Source organism: Cynocephalus volans, chromosome X (assembly GCF_027409185.1).
Source record: "Cynocephalus volans isolate mCynVol1 chromosome X, mCynVol1.pri, whole genome shotgun sequence".
NCBI lineage: Eukaryota > Metazoa > Chordata > Mammalia > Dermoptera > Cynocephalidae > Cynocephalus > Cynocephalus volans.
The window spans coordinates 20,122,763-20,136,552 of record NC_084478.1 but is presented as its reverse complement, the minus strand read 5'-3'; the positions used below and the strand labels follow the sequence as shown (position 1 = coordinate 20,136,552).

Genomic DNA, 13,790 nt, shown 5'->3' with positions numbered 1-13,790 from the left:
AGGGAGAGACTTTCATTAGAAAAAAAGGAAAAGAAATCATTAGAAAGAAAGGGTAATAGGGAGAACACTCTGATCTCATTCTTTGCAAGTACACATAAAACATTGTCAAGAATAGACGATACATTAGGCCTAAAACAAAGCCAAATTAATTCAAAGGAATTGTAATAAAGCAAAGTATGTTCTCTGACCACAACGGACTTAAATTGGAAAACAACAGAAGGAAAATAGAGAAATTTACTAATAAGTAGATATTGAACCACACCGTGAAAGACACAGTGAGACAAAGAATAAATCACATAGAAAATTTGAAAATCTTTGAGATGAATGAAAGTGCAAACAAAACATCACAACAAATTAGGGGATGAAGCTGAATAAACAATTAGAGGAAAATTTATAGCTGTAAGCATCTATATTCACATAGTGAAAAAGATCTCAGATAAATGACTTTACCATAACTAGAAAAAGAAAAGTAAATTAAAACTAATAAAAGCCGAGGGCAGAAATAAATAAAGATTGTAGAAGAAATAAACGGACAATATAAAAAAATAAAAACATCAATGAGAGCAAAAGTTGATTCTTTAAATATACCAACACAATTGATAAATGTTTAGGTAGACTGACAAAAAAAAAAAAAAAAAAAAAAAAAAAAGCTAAAATAACTAAGATCAGGGATTAAACAGAGGAAATCACTCTCAAATTTGCACAAATAAATAAAAGGCTTATAAGAGTTTACTATAAACAACTACATGCTAAAAATTAGATAACTTACACAAAATTGACCAATTCCTAGAACGGCATGAACTAATCAACTTTTTCAAAAAAGAAAAAAACAAAACAAAACAAAACAAAACAAAAAACCAGAACTTCTGGATAGAACTATAACAAGTAAAGATACTGAATTAGTAACTTCAAAGTAATATCTTCCCATGAAGAAGAGCCCATACCCAAATGGCTTCACTGGAAAATTTTAAAGAACACTTAAACAATAAATAACAGTGATTCTTCACAAAATGTTCCAGAAAATTTAAGAGGAGAGAACACTTCCCAACTCATTCTATATTGCCAGTACTACCCTGCTACCCAAACCAGACAAACACATCACAAGAAAAGTATAGACCATTATCTCTTATGAATACAGATGCAAAAATCCTTGACAGTATATCAGCGAACTAAATCCAGCAACATATGAAAGATTAAACATTATGACCAAGTAGGATTTATGCTAGGAATACAAGATAGTTTCAATATCTAAAAATCAATCACTGTAAAACACCACCTTAACAGATTAAAAAACTAAAATCATATGATCATTTCAAGATATTCAGAGAAACACATGACAGTATACAACACACTTTCATAAAAGAAAACAAACTAGTAATAAAAGAGAACTTCCTTAACCTGAAAAAATGCATCAACAAAAAACCTACAGCTAACATTGCACTCAATGAGAGAGGGTATGTTTTCCACCTAATATCAAGAACAAGATAAATATGTCTACTCTGACCATTTTTATTCAATATGTTTCCCAGAAACAGACATAAGGTATACAGATTGGAAAGAAAGAAGTAAAACTATCTCCATTGGCAGATAACATTAAACTATATGAAAATTCTAAGAAATCCACTAAAAATTAGGAATAATAAATCAATTTCACCAAGGATGCAGAATATGAGGAAATACACAAAATCCATTGTATTTTTATACAGTCAATGAATAGGCCAAAACTGAAATAAGGAAAACAATTGTTTACATCACAAGATATTAATTACTTAGTAATATATTCAATTAAACAAATGCAAGACTTACAGATCTAAAAGCACAAAACAATGTAGAAAGAAATGATTAAAGATTTAAATAAATGAGAAACAATCATATTTAGAGATAGCAAGAATAAACATTTTTTTTTTTTTTTTGTCTTTTTGTGACCGGCCGTACCGCATCCAGCCAGTGAGTGGATCGGCCATCCTTATATAGGATCCGAACCCGCGGCGGGAGCACTGCTGTGCTCCCAGTGCTGCATTCTCCCGAGTACACCACGGGTTCGGCCCGAGCAAGAATAAATATTTTTATGATGGAAATACATCAATTGGAAAAGAATGTTTTCAACAAGTGGTACTGGGACAACTGGATATCTACGTGCAAAAGAAAGAAGTTGGACCCTTACCTCACTTCACACAGAAAACGGAACTCAGGTGGATCACAGATCTAAATGTAGCTGTCACAACCAAAAGGCTCCTGGAAGAAAGTACAGGAATGAACATGTGTTACCTTAGGTTAAGCAATGATTTCGCAATTATGACAGCAAAGCACAAGGAATAAAAGACTGATAAGTTGTAACTCATCAAAACTGAAAATGTTTTTGTTTCAAAGAACATCATGAAGAAAATGAAAAAACAATTCACAGAATGAGACAAAATCTTTAGAAATCATATGCCTGATAAGGGATCTATATACAGAATATGAAAAGATCTTTCTCAGTAAGATAAAGACAATCCAATGTTTTTAAATTGGCAAAGAATTCCAATAGGAGTTTCTCCAAAGAAGATACACAAATGGTCAATGTTCACATGAAAAGACGTCAAACATCATTAGTCCTTAGGGAAATGAAAATCAAGCCCAATGGTATACAACTTCACATCCAAAAGAATTAGTATAATCAAAAAGACAGATAACAAGTATTGGTGAGGAGAAATTGAAACCCTCATATGTATCTCTACAGTTTGGTAATTCTTCAACAAGTTAGACAAACAGTATATGACCCAGAATTTCCAACCTTACCTGTCCACTCCAGATAACTGAAAACATATGTCCATGCAAAAATTATATCCAATTGTTCATAGCACCATTATTCATAACAGCAAAAAGTAAAAACAACCCAAATGTCTGTCAACTGATTAATGAACAAACAGAATGTGATAGAACCATAGGATGGAGTATATCTGCTATTAAGAAACCTGAAATACTCATCATTCTGAATCTTGGTAAAACTCAGGAAAATTAGGCTGAAGTTATTCTCTGCACAAAATAGTGTATACTTGTCTCTCCTTGCTCCTTTCCACTAGATACAGCCAAAAACCCTGGAAAGAATACAAAACACAACTAAAAAGAAACTCTGAACAGTGGTCAGAAGAGGGCAGGCATCTAAGTGGAGGGCAAAGTGAAGGAGGGCAGAGCAGCAGGCATTTGATGACGACCCACCCTACAAAAGAAGGTGACCTAGACCTGGTATTTCTCAAAACCCAGCAAAGTAACATAGTTTGGCCCCTGGAGGCTCATTTCTCCCCAGGATCCAAGAAGAATTCTGCCCAAATCGCCAGACTAGCCAGATGGAATCAAAAAGAGGGGTGTTATTGGAAATACTGATGACAATAAAGAGCCAAGGAATGTGCTAGACTTCCCAACTTGACCTGAGACCCTGTTCCAATCAGTGCATGGCAGGATGCGCTGGCAGGGATCCCGTCACAACAACAGTTTGTATGTAGAAGAAGTCTGTTCATATTCATTGGTGAATGGCATTACATTGTGTGATATAACTTATGTTACCCATTCTTAGAAATGGTGAACTTTTAGATTGTGCCCAGCTACTAAGTATTACTGTTTCTATACATGTTTTGGCACAGAGGTGCATTTTTAGGATAACTATGTAAGTTAGAGTAGAATTACTGAGTCGTATTGTATGTGTCTATTCAGCTTAATAGAATCTGCCAAAATTGTGCCAGAGTCCTGGCTCTAATTTCTCTTTCCACAAACTATGTATGAGAGTTCCTCACTGACACAAGCTATTGTCAAGGTGAGAGATTTATGTTCGCCCAGGCTCTCTGGATGAGGCAATTTCACCTATGGCAGGAAGTTGGAAACAGGTGGAGCATGGCAGAGTTGTTAAGCTGATGAAACAGAGATTAAAATTCGAGGCTGCTGTGCACCTGAGATTTACGTGGTACGACACTCTAGATGAGGGAGCTGTTCACAGGACCAAGACAGAAGTCGGTGTGGAAGTTTACTATAGGTCCTTGGTCAGGGCCTGGGCTGAACATGTGCACAAGACTCATCAAGGCATAGCAGAAAGTGGATGTGAGGCTAAGAGAGGAATGGAAATAACAGAGGTCTTGCAGTGCCCATTGACTATGGGAAACTACAGCAACCTACAGCAACCTACAGCAACCTGTTAGATAATATTCAATCATCAAACATATACTTAATCAGAGTGCAATATGAGGAGGGAGAGGAACCGATCAGGAAAGAAAACCATATGATTTGTAGAAAAGAGGCAAAAAATTCCCAACTTTCCAAAAATATATTCTAATTAGAAATCCAAGATTAAAGGAACCAAAAAATCAAACTAGATATGCATGTGGTACATCATACTTAAGCAGCTAAAGCCAAATAATAAAACTCAATGTGCCAGAGAAATACAAATGAATTGCCTTCCCATCTGGGAATAATGATGTAAATAATGGCTGCTTTCTCAAGAGTATCCACGGAGAGCTGGAGAAAAATGGACCAGCATCTTTCCAATGCTAAAGAAAAAATAAGATTGTCAACTCAGAATTCTATATCCAGCAAAATTATCCTTCCAAACTGAGAATGACATAAGAAACATCCACATAATCAAACCTTAGACAATTGGCTGCTGGATAACCTGTAATGCAATTAATACTACAGTAAGTTCTTCAGACTAAAGTGAAGCAACACTTCATGGAAATTAAAAATTACAGGAAAAAATGAAGAGCACACACAATAAAGAAAATAGGAAAATATGTGGTGAGTGATCTTTTTCAAGGGCTGCTTGATTCAGTTTGATAGTATTTTGTTGAAATTTTTTGCATGTTTCTTCATGGGGATATTGGTCTATCATTTTCTTTTTCTGTTTTTCTTCTTGTCTGTTTAAGGAATTATCCCAGGGATGCAAGAATGGTTTGACATTTAGGTTGGTTCTGCATTTTGGCTATTTTAAGTACAGCTGTGATGAACATGGGAGTGCAGGTAACCTTCCACATGATGTTTTCCATTCTTTTGCATATATTCCTAGAAGTGGGATTGTACCCCCAAAACATGTACAATAAATTATGCTCCAGTTAAAAAACAAAAGAGTGGTTCAACAAATGCAAATCAACAAACTGATACATCACAGCAACAAAATCAAGGACAAAAAGCAAATGATCATCACAACTAACTCAGAAAATGTATTTTATAAAATTCAATATCCCATTATGACAAAAACACCAACAAACTTAGTATAGAGAGAACATACTTCAACACAATAAAGGCCACATATGACAAACTCACAGCTAATATCATACCAATGTGGAAAAGCTGAAAGGTTTTCCTCGAAGAACAGGAATGACACAAGGATGCCCACTCTCACCACTCTTACTTAACACAGTACTGGAAGTTTTACTGATAGCAATTAGGCAGGAGAAAGAAATAAGGGGTATGCAAATTGTAAAGGAGGAAGTCAAATTGTCCCTGTTTGCAGATGACATGATCTTACATATAGAAAATCCTAAAAGCTCCACCAAAAACTCTTAGACGTGATTAATGAATTCAGTAAAGTTGTAGGATACAAAATGAACATACAAAAATCAGTAGAGTTTCTATAAACCAATAATGAGCAAGCTGAAAAAGAAATTAAGAAAGCAATTCCATTCTCAAAAGGTACAAAAAAAGATAAACTACCTAAAAATAAATTTTACCAAAAGGATGACAGATCTGTACAAGAAAAACTACAAAACAGTGATGAAAGAAAGTGAAGACACAAAGAAATGGTAACACATACACATTCCACATTCACAGACTGGAAGAATCAATAATGTGAAAAATACCACACTACCAAAAGATGTCTATAGATCCAACTCAATCCTTATCAAAACGCCAATGACATTCTTCACACAAAATAGAATAACAATCCTATAATTCGTTTGAAACCACACAAAAACCCTAATAGCCAAATTAATCCTGAGCAAAAGGAACAAAGCTGGAAGCACCACAGTACGTGACTTCAAAATATATGCAAAGCTATAGTAACCTATACAGCATGATACTGGCATAAAAAAAGACTAGAAACTAATAGAACAGAATAGAGAACCCAGAAATAAAGCCACATATTTACAGCCAACTGGTTTTCTTTTTTCTTTTTTCAGACTATAAAATGATTAGTTGATAACTTTAGTTAAATCTTGAGTAATTTTTTTTTCTGTTGTACATCACAAATTATATATGTCATAGAAACGATTTTTTCTTCTTATTTTTATTTATACATATTTAGGGGGTTCATAGTTGATTACCAGTATTTGCGTATGGTGTGTGATGATCAAAACAAAACTGATTATGGACAAAGACACTAAGAATATTCATTAGGGAAAGGACAGTCTCTTCAATAAATGGTGCTGGGGAAACTGGATACCCATATGCAGAAGAATGAAGTTAGACCCTACCTCTCACCATATACAAAATCAACTCAAAATGAATTAAAGGTTGAAATGTAAGACCCAAAATTACGAAACTACTAGTAGAAAACATAGAGGAAATGCTTCAGAACATTGGTCTGGGAACAGACTTTATGAAGAAGACCTCAAATGTACAGGGAACAAAAGCAAAACAAACAAAAAAACAAACAAACAAACAGACAAATGGGATTACATCAAACTAAACAGCTTCTGCACAGCAGAGAAAAAAAATCAATGGAGACAACCTACAGAATGGGAGAGAATATTTACAAACTATGCATCTGACAGAGGATTAATATCCAGAATATAAGAAGAATTCAAATAACTCAAAAGAAAAAACCAGCAAATGAAAAATCCAATTAAAATATGGGCAAATAAGCTGAATAGACATGTTCCAAAAGATGACATGTAAATGGGCAACAGGTATATGAAACAAAGCTCCACATCAGTAATCATCAGGGAAATGCAAATCAAACCTACAATGCAATATTACGACATTCCAGTTAGAATGGCTAATATTAAAAAGACAAAATACCAAAGGCAGGCAAGGAAGCATAGAAAGAGGAATTCTTACATACTGTTGGTGGGAACGCAAATTAATATAGCCATTATGGAAGGCAGGACAGAAGTTTCTCAAAAAACTAATAATAGAACTACCATGTGATCCAGCAGTCCCACTACTGGATATATATATATAAACAAAGGAAAGGGAATCAGCATATCGAAGAGATGTGCGCACGCTCATGTTTATTGCACCACTGTTTATAATCACAAAGATATGGAATCAACCTAAGTATCTATCCACAGTTGAATGGATAAAGAAAATGTGGTATGTGTACACGTGATACTATTTAGCGATTAAAAACAGTGAAATCCTGCCATCTGCGGCAACACGTATGAGCTTGGAGGACATTGCATTAAGTGAAATAAGCCTGGAGCAGAAAGAGAAATACCACATATTCTCATCCATATGTGGAAGCAAAGAATTTTTATCACGTGTAAGTAGAGAATAGTATGGTGGTTACCAGAGATTACCATGCTGAATTCTTACCAGAAGGATAAAGGGGTAGGGGATAGTGAGAGTTGATTAACAAACACAAAATTACACCTAAGTAGGAGGAATAGGATTTAGTGTTCTATAGCACTGTAGGGTGACTGTAATTAAGAACAATTTATTGTATAAATTCAATCAGCTGGAAAAGAGGATCTTGAATGCACCTAACACAAAGAAACAAAAAATGTTTGAGGTAACAGGAAAAAAAAATACCAGTGGTTACCAGGTTCTCAGGGAGAGAGAGAGATGCACAGATGAACAGGTGGAGAACAGATGCTTCGTGGGGCAGTGAAACTATTGTGTATGATACTGTACTAGTGAATACATGACATTACACATCTAGCAAAACCCACAGAACTATACAACACAGAGAGGGAATCCTAATGTAAACTTTACTTTATAATAGTTTATCAATATTGTTTCATAACTGTAACAAATGTATCACAGCAACGCAGGATATTAATAATAGGATAAACTCTGTGTGTGTGTAGGGGGGTATTTTCTGCTCGATTTTTCTGCAAACCTAAAACTGCTATAAACTAAAGTCTACTACTCAAAAAAAAATAAAATGTATGGGGAAATATAAGACAATTTTTCTATTGTTTTTAAAATGCATTTCAATGTATAAAGCAAAAAATGAAAAAAATAATAACGTATATGGAAAATATATGACACCAAGACCACAAAGTCCCATGTCATGAGGGTACACTTACATGGAGTGGTACAAACATAACTCTCAGTACACCAGGGCAAGATAAAGGTTGATATGCCACTCCCTAGAGCAACAATTCGACATGGTATAGGTAGTAATCTGGTGACTGGCTGTATAATTCATTCCCCCAATCTAATCTGTTTAGTATACTCATTATTTACTGTTTTTGTTTCCTAACAAACTATACCTCAATAAAAGTACTTGCATCATATGGCTCATACCTTGTGCATGTTAAAAACTAAAGAATAATTTATTAAATCTATGAAATATTTAACTTGAAAGAATTATGTATAATGAAACAGAGAAAAAGCACTCTTCAGGAAGATCATTTGCCATAACAGCAATTGTTTATCTTATGGAAATATAGACTGAATTAACTTTCTATAAAAGAAATAAAATGTACAGATTCAAAACTATTTCAATAACTACTATTTGTAGAGATAAACTCTTGCTTAATAGCACACCAGCCTTTTCAGCTCAACCATCCTACTGAGAAAAACTAGGAAAGCTGGAAGATATTAAAGATATTGTTTGAAGGCACCACAAATCAAAGGAAGAAAGCATTCAAAAAGACAGAATCTCAATTAGGAGGGAAGACTTTGTCACGAGAACCATTCACATTTGTTACCGCTTCTCCCTTGAAGGCTTTTGCTGATTCCAAAGATGTGAGTGACGATCCAGGAGGCTTCAGCAGAAAGTTGGAGCTGAGCAGCTAAGCAGCTGAGAAAGACTTCTGGCAGTCTCACCTAACCAAGAGGACACAGGTTCAACCTGACAGTTCACAGACGAAACGAATCACAGAAAACAAACCAAGGGTTCATTTGGCATATCCCCAAGGGGTTATGTCCTAAGGTCAATATAAACCTAAAATAGAAAACTCCACACAAAGCTCGAGATCCAGCTTTAAAAGGACTCAATTTCTGACCGCAGCTTGATTAACTGTCCCCACCCTAACTGCCTGTCAAATGCAAATGTATGCCAGAGAATGATAAAATCACCCAGAAACTCCAGTTACCTCTACACTATTTCATACAGAAAATCCAGCCTGCAATCAAAAGTACCCACACATGCAGAAAGGGAATGGGGTAGGAAAGGACTAGCATCAGGATTGGGATCAATTTTCTCCATATAATGAGGATGTCTGGAACAGAAAGAACTAAGACTTGGTGATTCCCACACAATTTACAGCAACAGTGAGATACCACTACACACCTGCTAAATGAGAAACAATGAAAAATACTAACCATAATAAGTGCTGACAAGTACCTAATCAAAGGTGACTCTTTTACACTGCTGGTAGGGTTTAACACAGTATGTTCACTGCAGAATATTTACACAATTTCTAAAGTATCTGAAAGGCACAACTATCATGTGATCTAGCCATTCTGTTCCTTGAAATTTTTCAAAAAAATATAAAATTTTATGTCCATATAAAGACTCCTTCAAGAATGTCCATAACGCAGGAAAGAGGGGAGCGCTAGGGCAGGATGACAGGGGAGCAATATGAGGTTCATAAGGAACCTTGGTGGAAGAGGAGAGGATATTTATGTTATCTTGATTGTGATGACAGTTTCATTAATACATGAAAGTCTTTAAACTTTTATGATGACTTTAACATTATGTGGTTTATTTTAAATCAATCATACCTCAAAAAATTATTCAAAACGTGCAGTATGCACCAAATATGTGTCTCAAAGAAATTTCAGATCATTTAATTCAAAAAAGGATGTACTAAAATTTAGAAATCTGATAATCAAGCTCAATTATTTGTAAAAATACCCAGTAATTTTAATCTAAAAAAAAATGAAAAAAACATTAAGATTAAAGGATGAAATTTTTTCAGTTATAAAAAGTTGAATCAACATATCCATAAGTTATTTTAAGATGTTACTTTTGTTGTTTTTCTTTTTGGTAATAGGTTTAAAAATGATGAACGCTTGAGACACTTATCAATACAAAAACCAGACATTATTACCAGGAATGCAGAATTATCTGTCCAGATCCTTGAGACATACACATAATATTTTAAGCAAACTTACGCTGATAAATTGAAGTTACATGAAATCAGTAAATTGTTTAAAAAAATGAAATTAGAGAAAAATTTAGGAAGTCTCAATAATCTTACATCTATTTGAAAAATTGCATCTGTAATTAAATATTTCCTCCCAGTGATTCTATTCTACACCCTGGTGCCTGAAGACTTGCTGTTTTCCATATAATGAACAAGAACCCCAATCTTGCACAATTTTTTCCAGATAAAAGAAATGCTTCTCAATTCTATTATGAGACTGGTATAAACTTTACACAAAATCAATACTATAAGAAAGATAAGAAAATAAAATCAGTGGTTATAGTGGAGAACAGGAGAAATATAGCACCATCTTTCCAATGCTGAAGGAAAAAGTAAAACTGTCAATTGAGAATTCCATATGTAGAAAAATTATGCTTTCATGGAGAGTGAAATAAGAAACAACCAAACTTAAGACAATTTACCACTGGGAAAACTGTAAAAGAAGTAATACTAAAAGAAGTCATTCAGTCTGAGGGTAGAGTTATCTCTCCTGGTGCAAACTAAGAACTGCAGGAAGAAGTGCAAAGCTCTGATTAAGTAAAATATGTGAATAAATACACGATTATTTAATTCATAACTGAGTAGAGCTAACTACTCTGTTCAAGCAAAACATCACAACAAAATAGAGTTGCCATCTTCAACTACGTTATGAAAGGTCCACCCTGACCAGGCTGTATGTAGCTAGTTAACTCAAATCACCATCACACGGCATCCATAGTGGTGCAGTTGGAAGCTGGTACGTTCATACTTGCTGTTAGTAAAGAGTGCACCCTCCACCACACCACAGTGTTAATGGAGAGCAGGTAGAAAGTTTGCACTTCTACTCTATTGGAGTTAATGACATACTGCTCCCCTTCTTGCTGAAGTGCTATCAGAGGAAGCTCAGAGAAGAGTAACAGTTTTCACCACAGCCCATGGTAAAGAAGTCACTCTATATGGTGTCAGTAGTATGCCCATGAGGAGCTGTGACCTGCCACTCTCAGTGGAAGCCTAGTGGGCGGACAGAACTTCCAACCCTTCCCAGGAGTAACGAGGAACATCCCCCACTCAGGAGTCAATGGAGGCCAAGGGTTGAATCTGGACTTCTACAATCACCTGGCAACAGAGGCCGTGCCTTCACTTTCCCCCTGTTGATGTGGTGCAAAGGAAATAATCATTGACACTGAAGGCAGAAAAAGAGTAATTACCCAGTCAGGAAACAGAAAGGAAATACGAGTAAGGGGGTTGGTAGGAGAACAAAGTCTCAGAGACCTGTGAGTCAATAACAAAGGTTCTAACATTCCTGTCATTAGAATCCCATAAGGAGTGGACAGAGTATAGTACTGAGAATACTTTCAAAAATAATGCCTGAAAACTTCCCAATTTGTCAAACAAAATTTATACGTACAAGGCCTTAACAAAATTCTCTCAGGATGAACCTGTAAAATTCCAGACCAAGATACATCATATCAAAATTCTGAAAACTAAAGAGAAAAAAAAATTTATTGAAAGCAGCAAGAGAAATCCCATCTTACCTATAGAGGAAAAAAAAATACAAGAACATTCAAATTATGTTGAATTTATCATCAAAATCCAGGAAAGCTAGTAGAAAGTGCCACATTTTTCAAGTGCTGAAAGAAAAGAACTGTGAAATTCTAAACCCAGTGAAAATATCCTCAGGATTCAAGTGAAAACCAAGACATTCTTCGATGAAGGAACCCTAAAAGAATTTACTGCCAGTACAACTACCCTAAAATAATAACTAAAGGAAATTTTCTGAACAGAAACAAATAATAAAGTCAAAAAACTTGGAACATCAGTAAAGGTAAGCAAAAGACAGGTGAATAGAGTAAACCAAGTTTCTCTTCTTGAGTTTTCTAAATTATGTTTTACATTATAAGTAAAAATTATAACACTTTCTGATGTGGACTCCAAAGTATGAAGAGGAAGTATTTATGATAATTAAAAATAGGGAGTGGGTAGAGAGATGTAATAGGAGATAAGGTTTTTAACACATCACTAAAAGTGGTAAAATGATTACACCCGATTGTAATAAGTATACATATACATATATTTATATATATGTAATGGTCAGAGTAATCAGTAAAAAGAGTAAGGCAGAAAGACACACTCAAATACGCTATAGATAAACAAAAATAAAAAAAATGAATTGCTAAAAATTTTTAAAGTACCCACAGGAAGGCAGACAATAGAAAACGAAAAAATAAAAACAGAGAAAACAAACAGAAAAAATGTTATACCACACTTAAATCCTAACATACACATAATAACATTAAATAAAAATGACCTATACAATTGTATAACAACTAAAAGACAAATATTGGCTGAGTGAATTAACAAAAAAATGACTCAACTATTTTCTGTCTACAACAAACTTGCTTTAAATATAATGACATCAGCAGACTGAAAGTAAAGGATATGGAAAGATATACCAAAAATAATCAAAATAAAGCAGGAATGGCAATAAGAGTATTAGATAGAGCAGAATTCAGAGCAAAGAAAATTACCAGAGACAAAGATGGACATTATATTATGTAATAACAAATGGCCAATTCAACAAAAAGATCTAGAAACCCTGAATATGTACAAAGTATGAGAAGCAAAACTGATACACTTGAAAGAATAAATAGTTGAATTCACAATTATAGCTGGAGTCTTCAACCACTATATCTCAACAGTTGACAGAAAAATTACATAGATTCAGCAAAATTTCTGAAGAAATCAACACCACCATCATTCAACAGGATGTGTTTCACAATTACAGAACACTGCACCCAACAACAGCAGGAGACAAATTTGTTGCCACTGTACATGGAACATACACCAAGGCAGATCATATTGTCAAGCATAAAATAAACCTCAAAAAATTTAAAAGGACTGAAATCACAAGAATGTGTTCTGTGACCATAATAAAATCAAATGGGAAATCAATAACAGAAACATAACAGGAAAACCTCCAAAAACTTGCAAAAAAAAAAAAAAATTCACTCGCAAATACTATGCTAATAGCTTTATTTTCTGTTAAGCAAACAGAAAGACAAGCTACATACTGGGAAAAATATTTATAAGCCAAATATGTGACAGAAAACGAGTATCTGTAATATAGAAAGTATACTCATAACACACATTTTGAAAAATCCAACTGTAAAATGGTCAAAAGAAATAAAGAGAGATTTCACCAAAGAGAATATACAAATAGCAAATAATCACATGGAAACATGTTTAACATTATTGTTATTTGGTAAATGCAAATTATAATCACAATGTGATATCACTACACAGCTATCCGAATTCCTAAAATAAAAAATAGTGACACCATAAAATGCAGACAAACTCAGACAGTATTTCTTGGAATGTAAGATGGTGCAGCCACTGTTACAAATTTCAGCAGTCTAAAAAAAAAAAAAAAAAATCCCTGACTATGCAAGTACCATATGACAGAGCATTGCACTCTTTGGTATTTAGCAAAGAGAACTAAAGACGCATGTTTCCAAGGAAACATATACA

General features: G+C 34.4%; 1 long non-coding RNA gene across 2 annotated transcripts in view; it reads right to left on the bottom strand.

Annotated features, from left to right (window-relative positions):
- The window catches only part of LOC134366629 (uncharacterized), a 98,901-nt gene that overhangs the window by 18,258 nt on the left and 66,853 nt on the right, over positions 1-13,790 (bottom strand). For both annotated transcript variants that reach the window (XR_010022351.1, XR_010022350.1), the window contains one exon: positions 2,165-2,235. This is a non-coding gene — a long non-coding RNA (uncharacterized LOC134366629). The remainder of the gene's footprint in view (positions 1-2,164; positions 2,236-13,790) is intronic.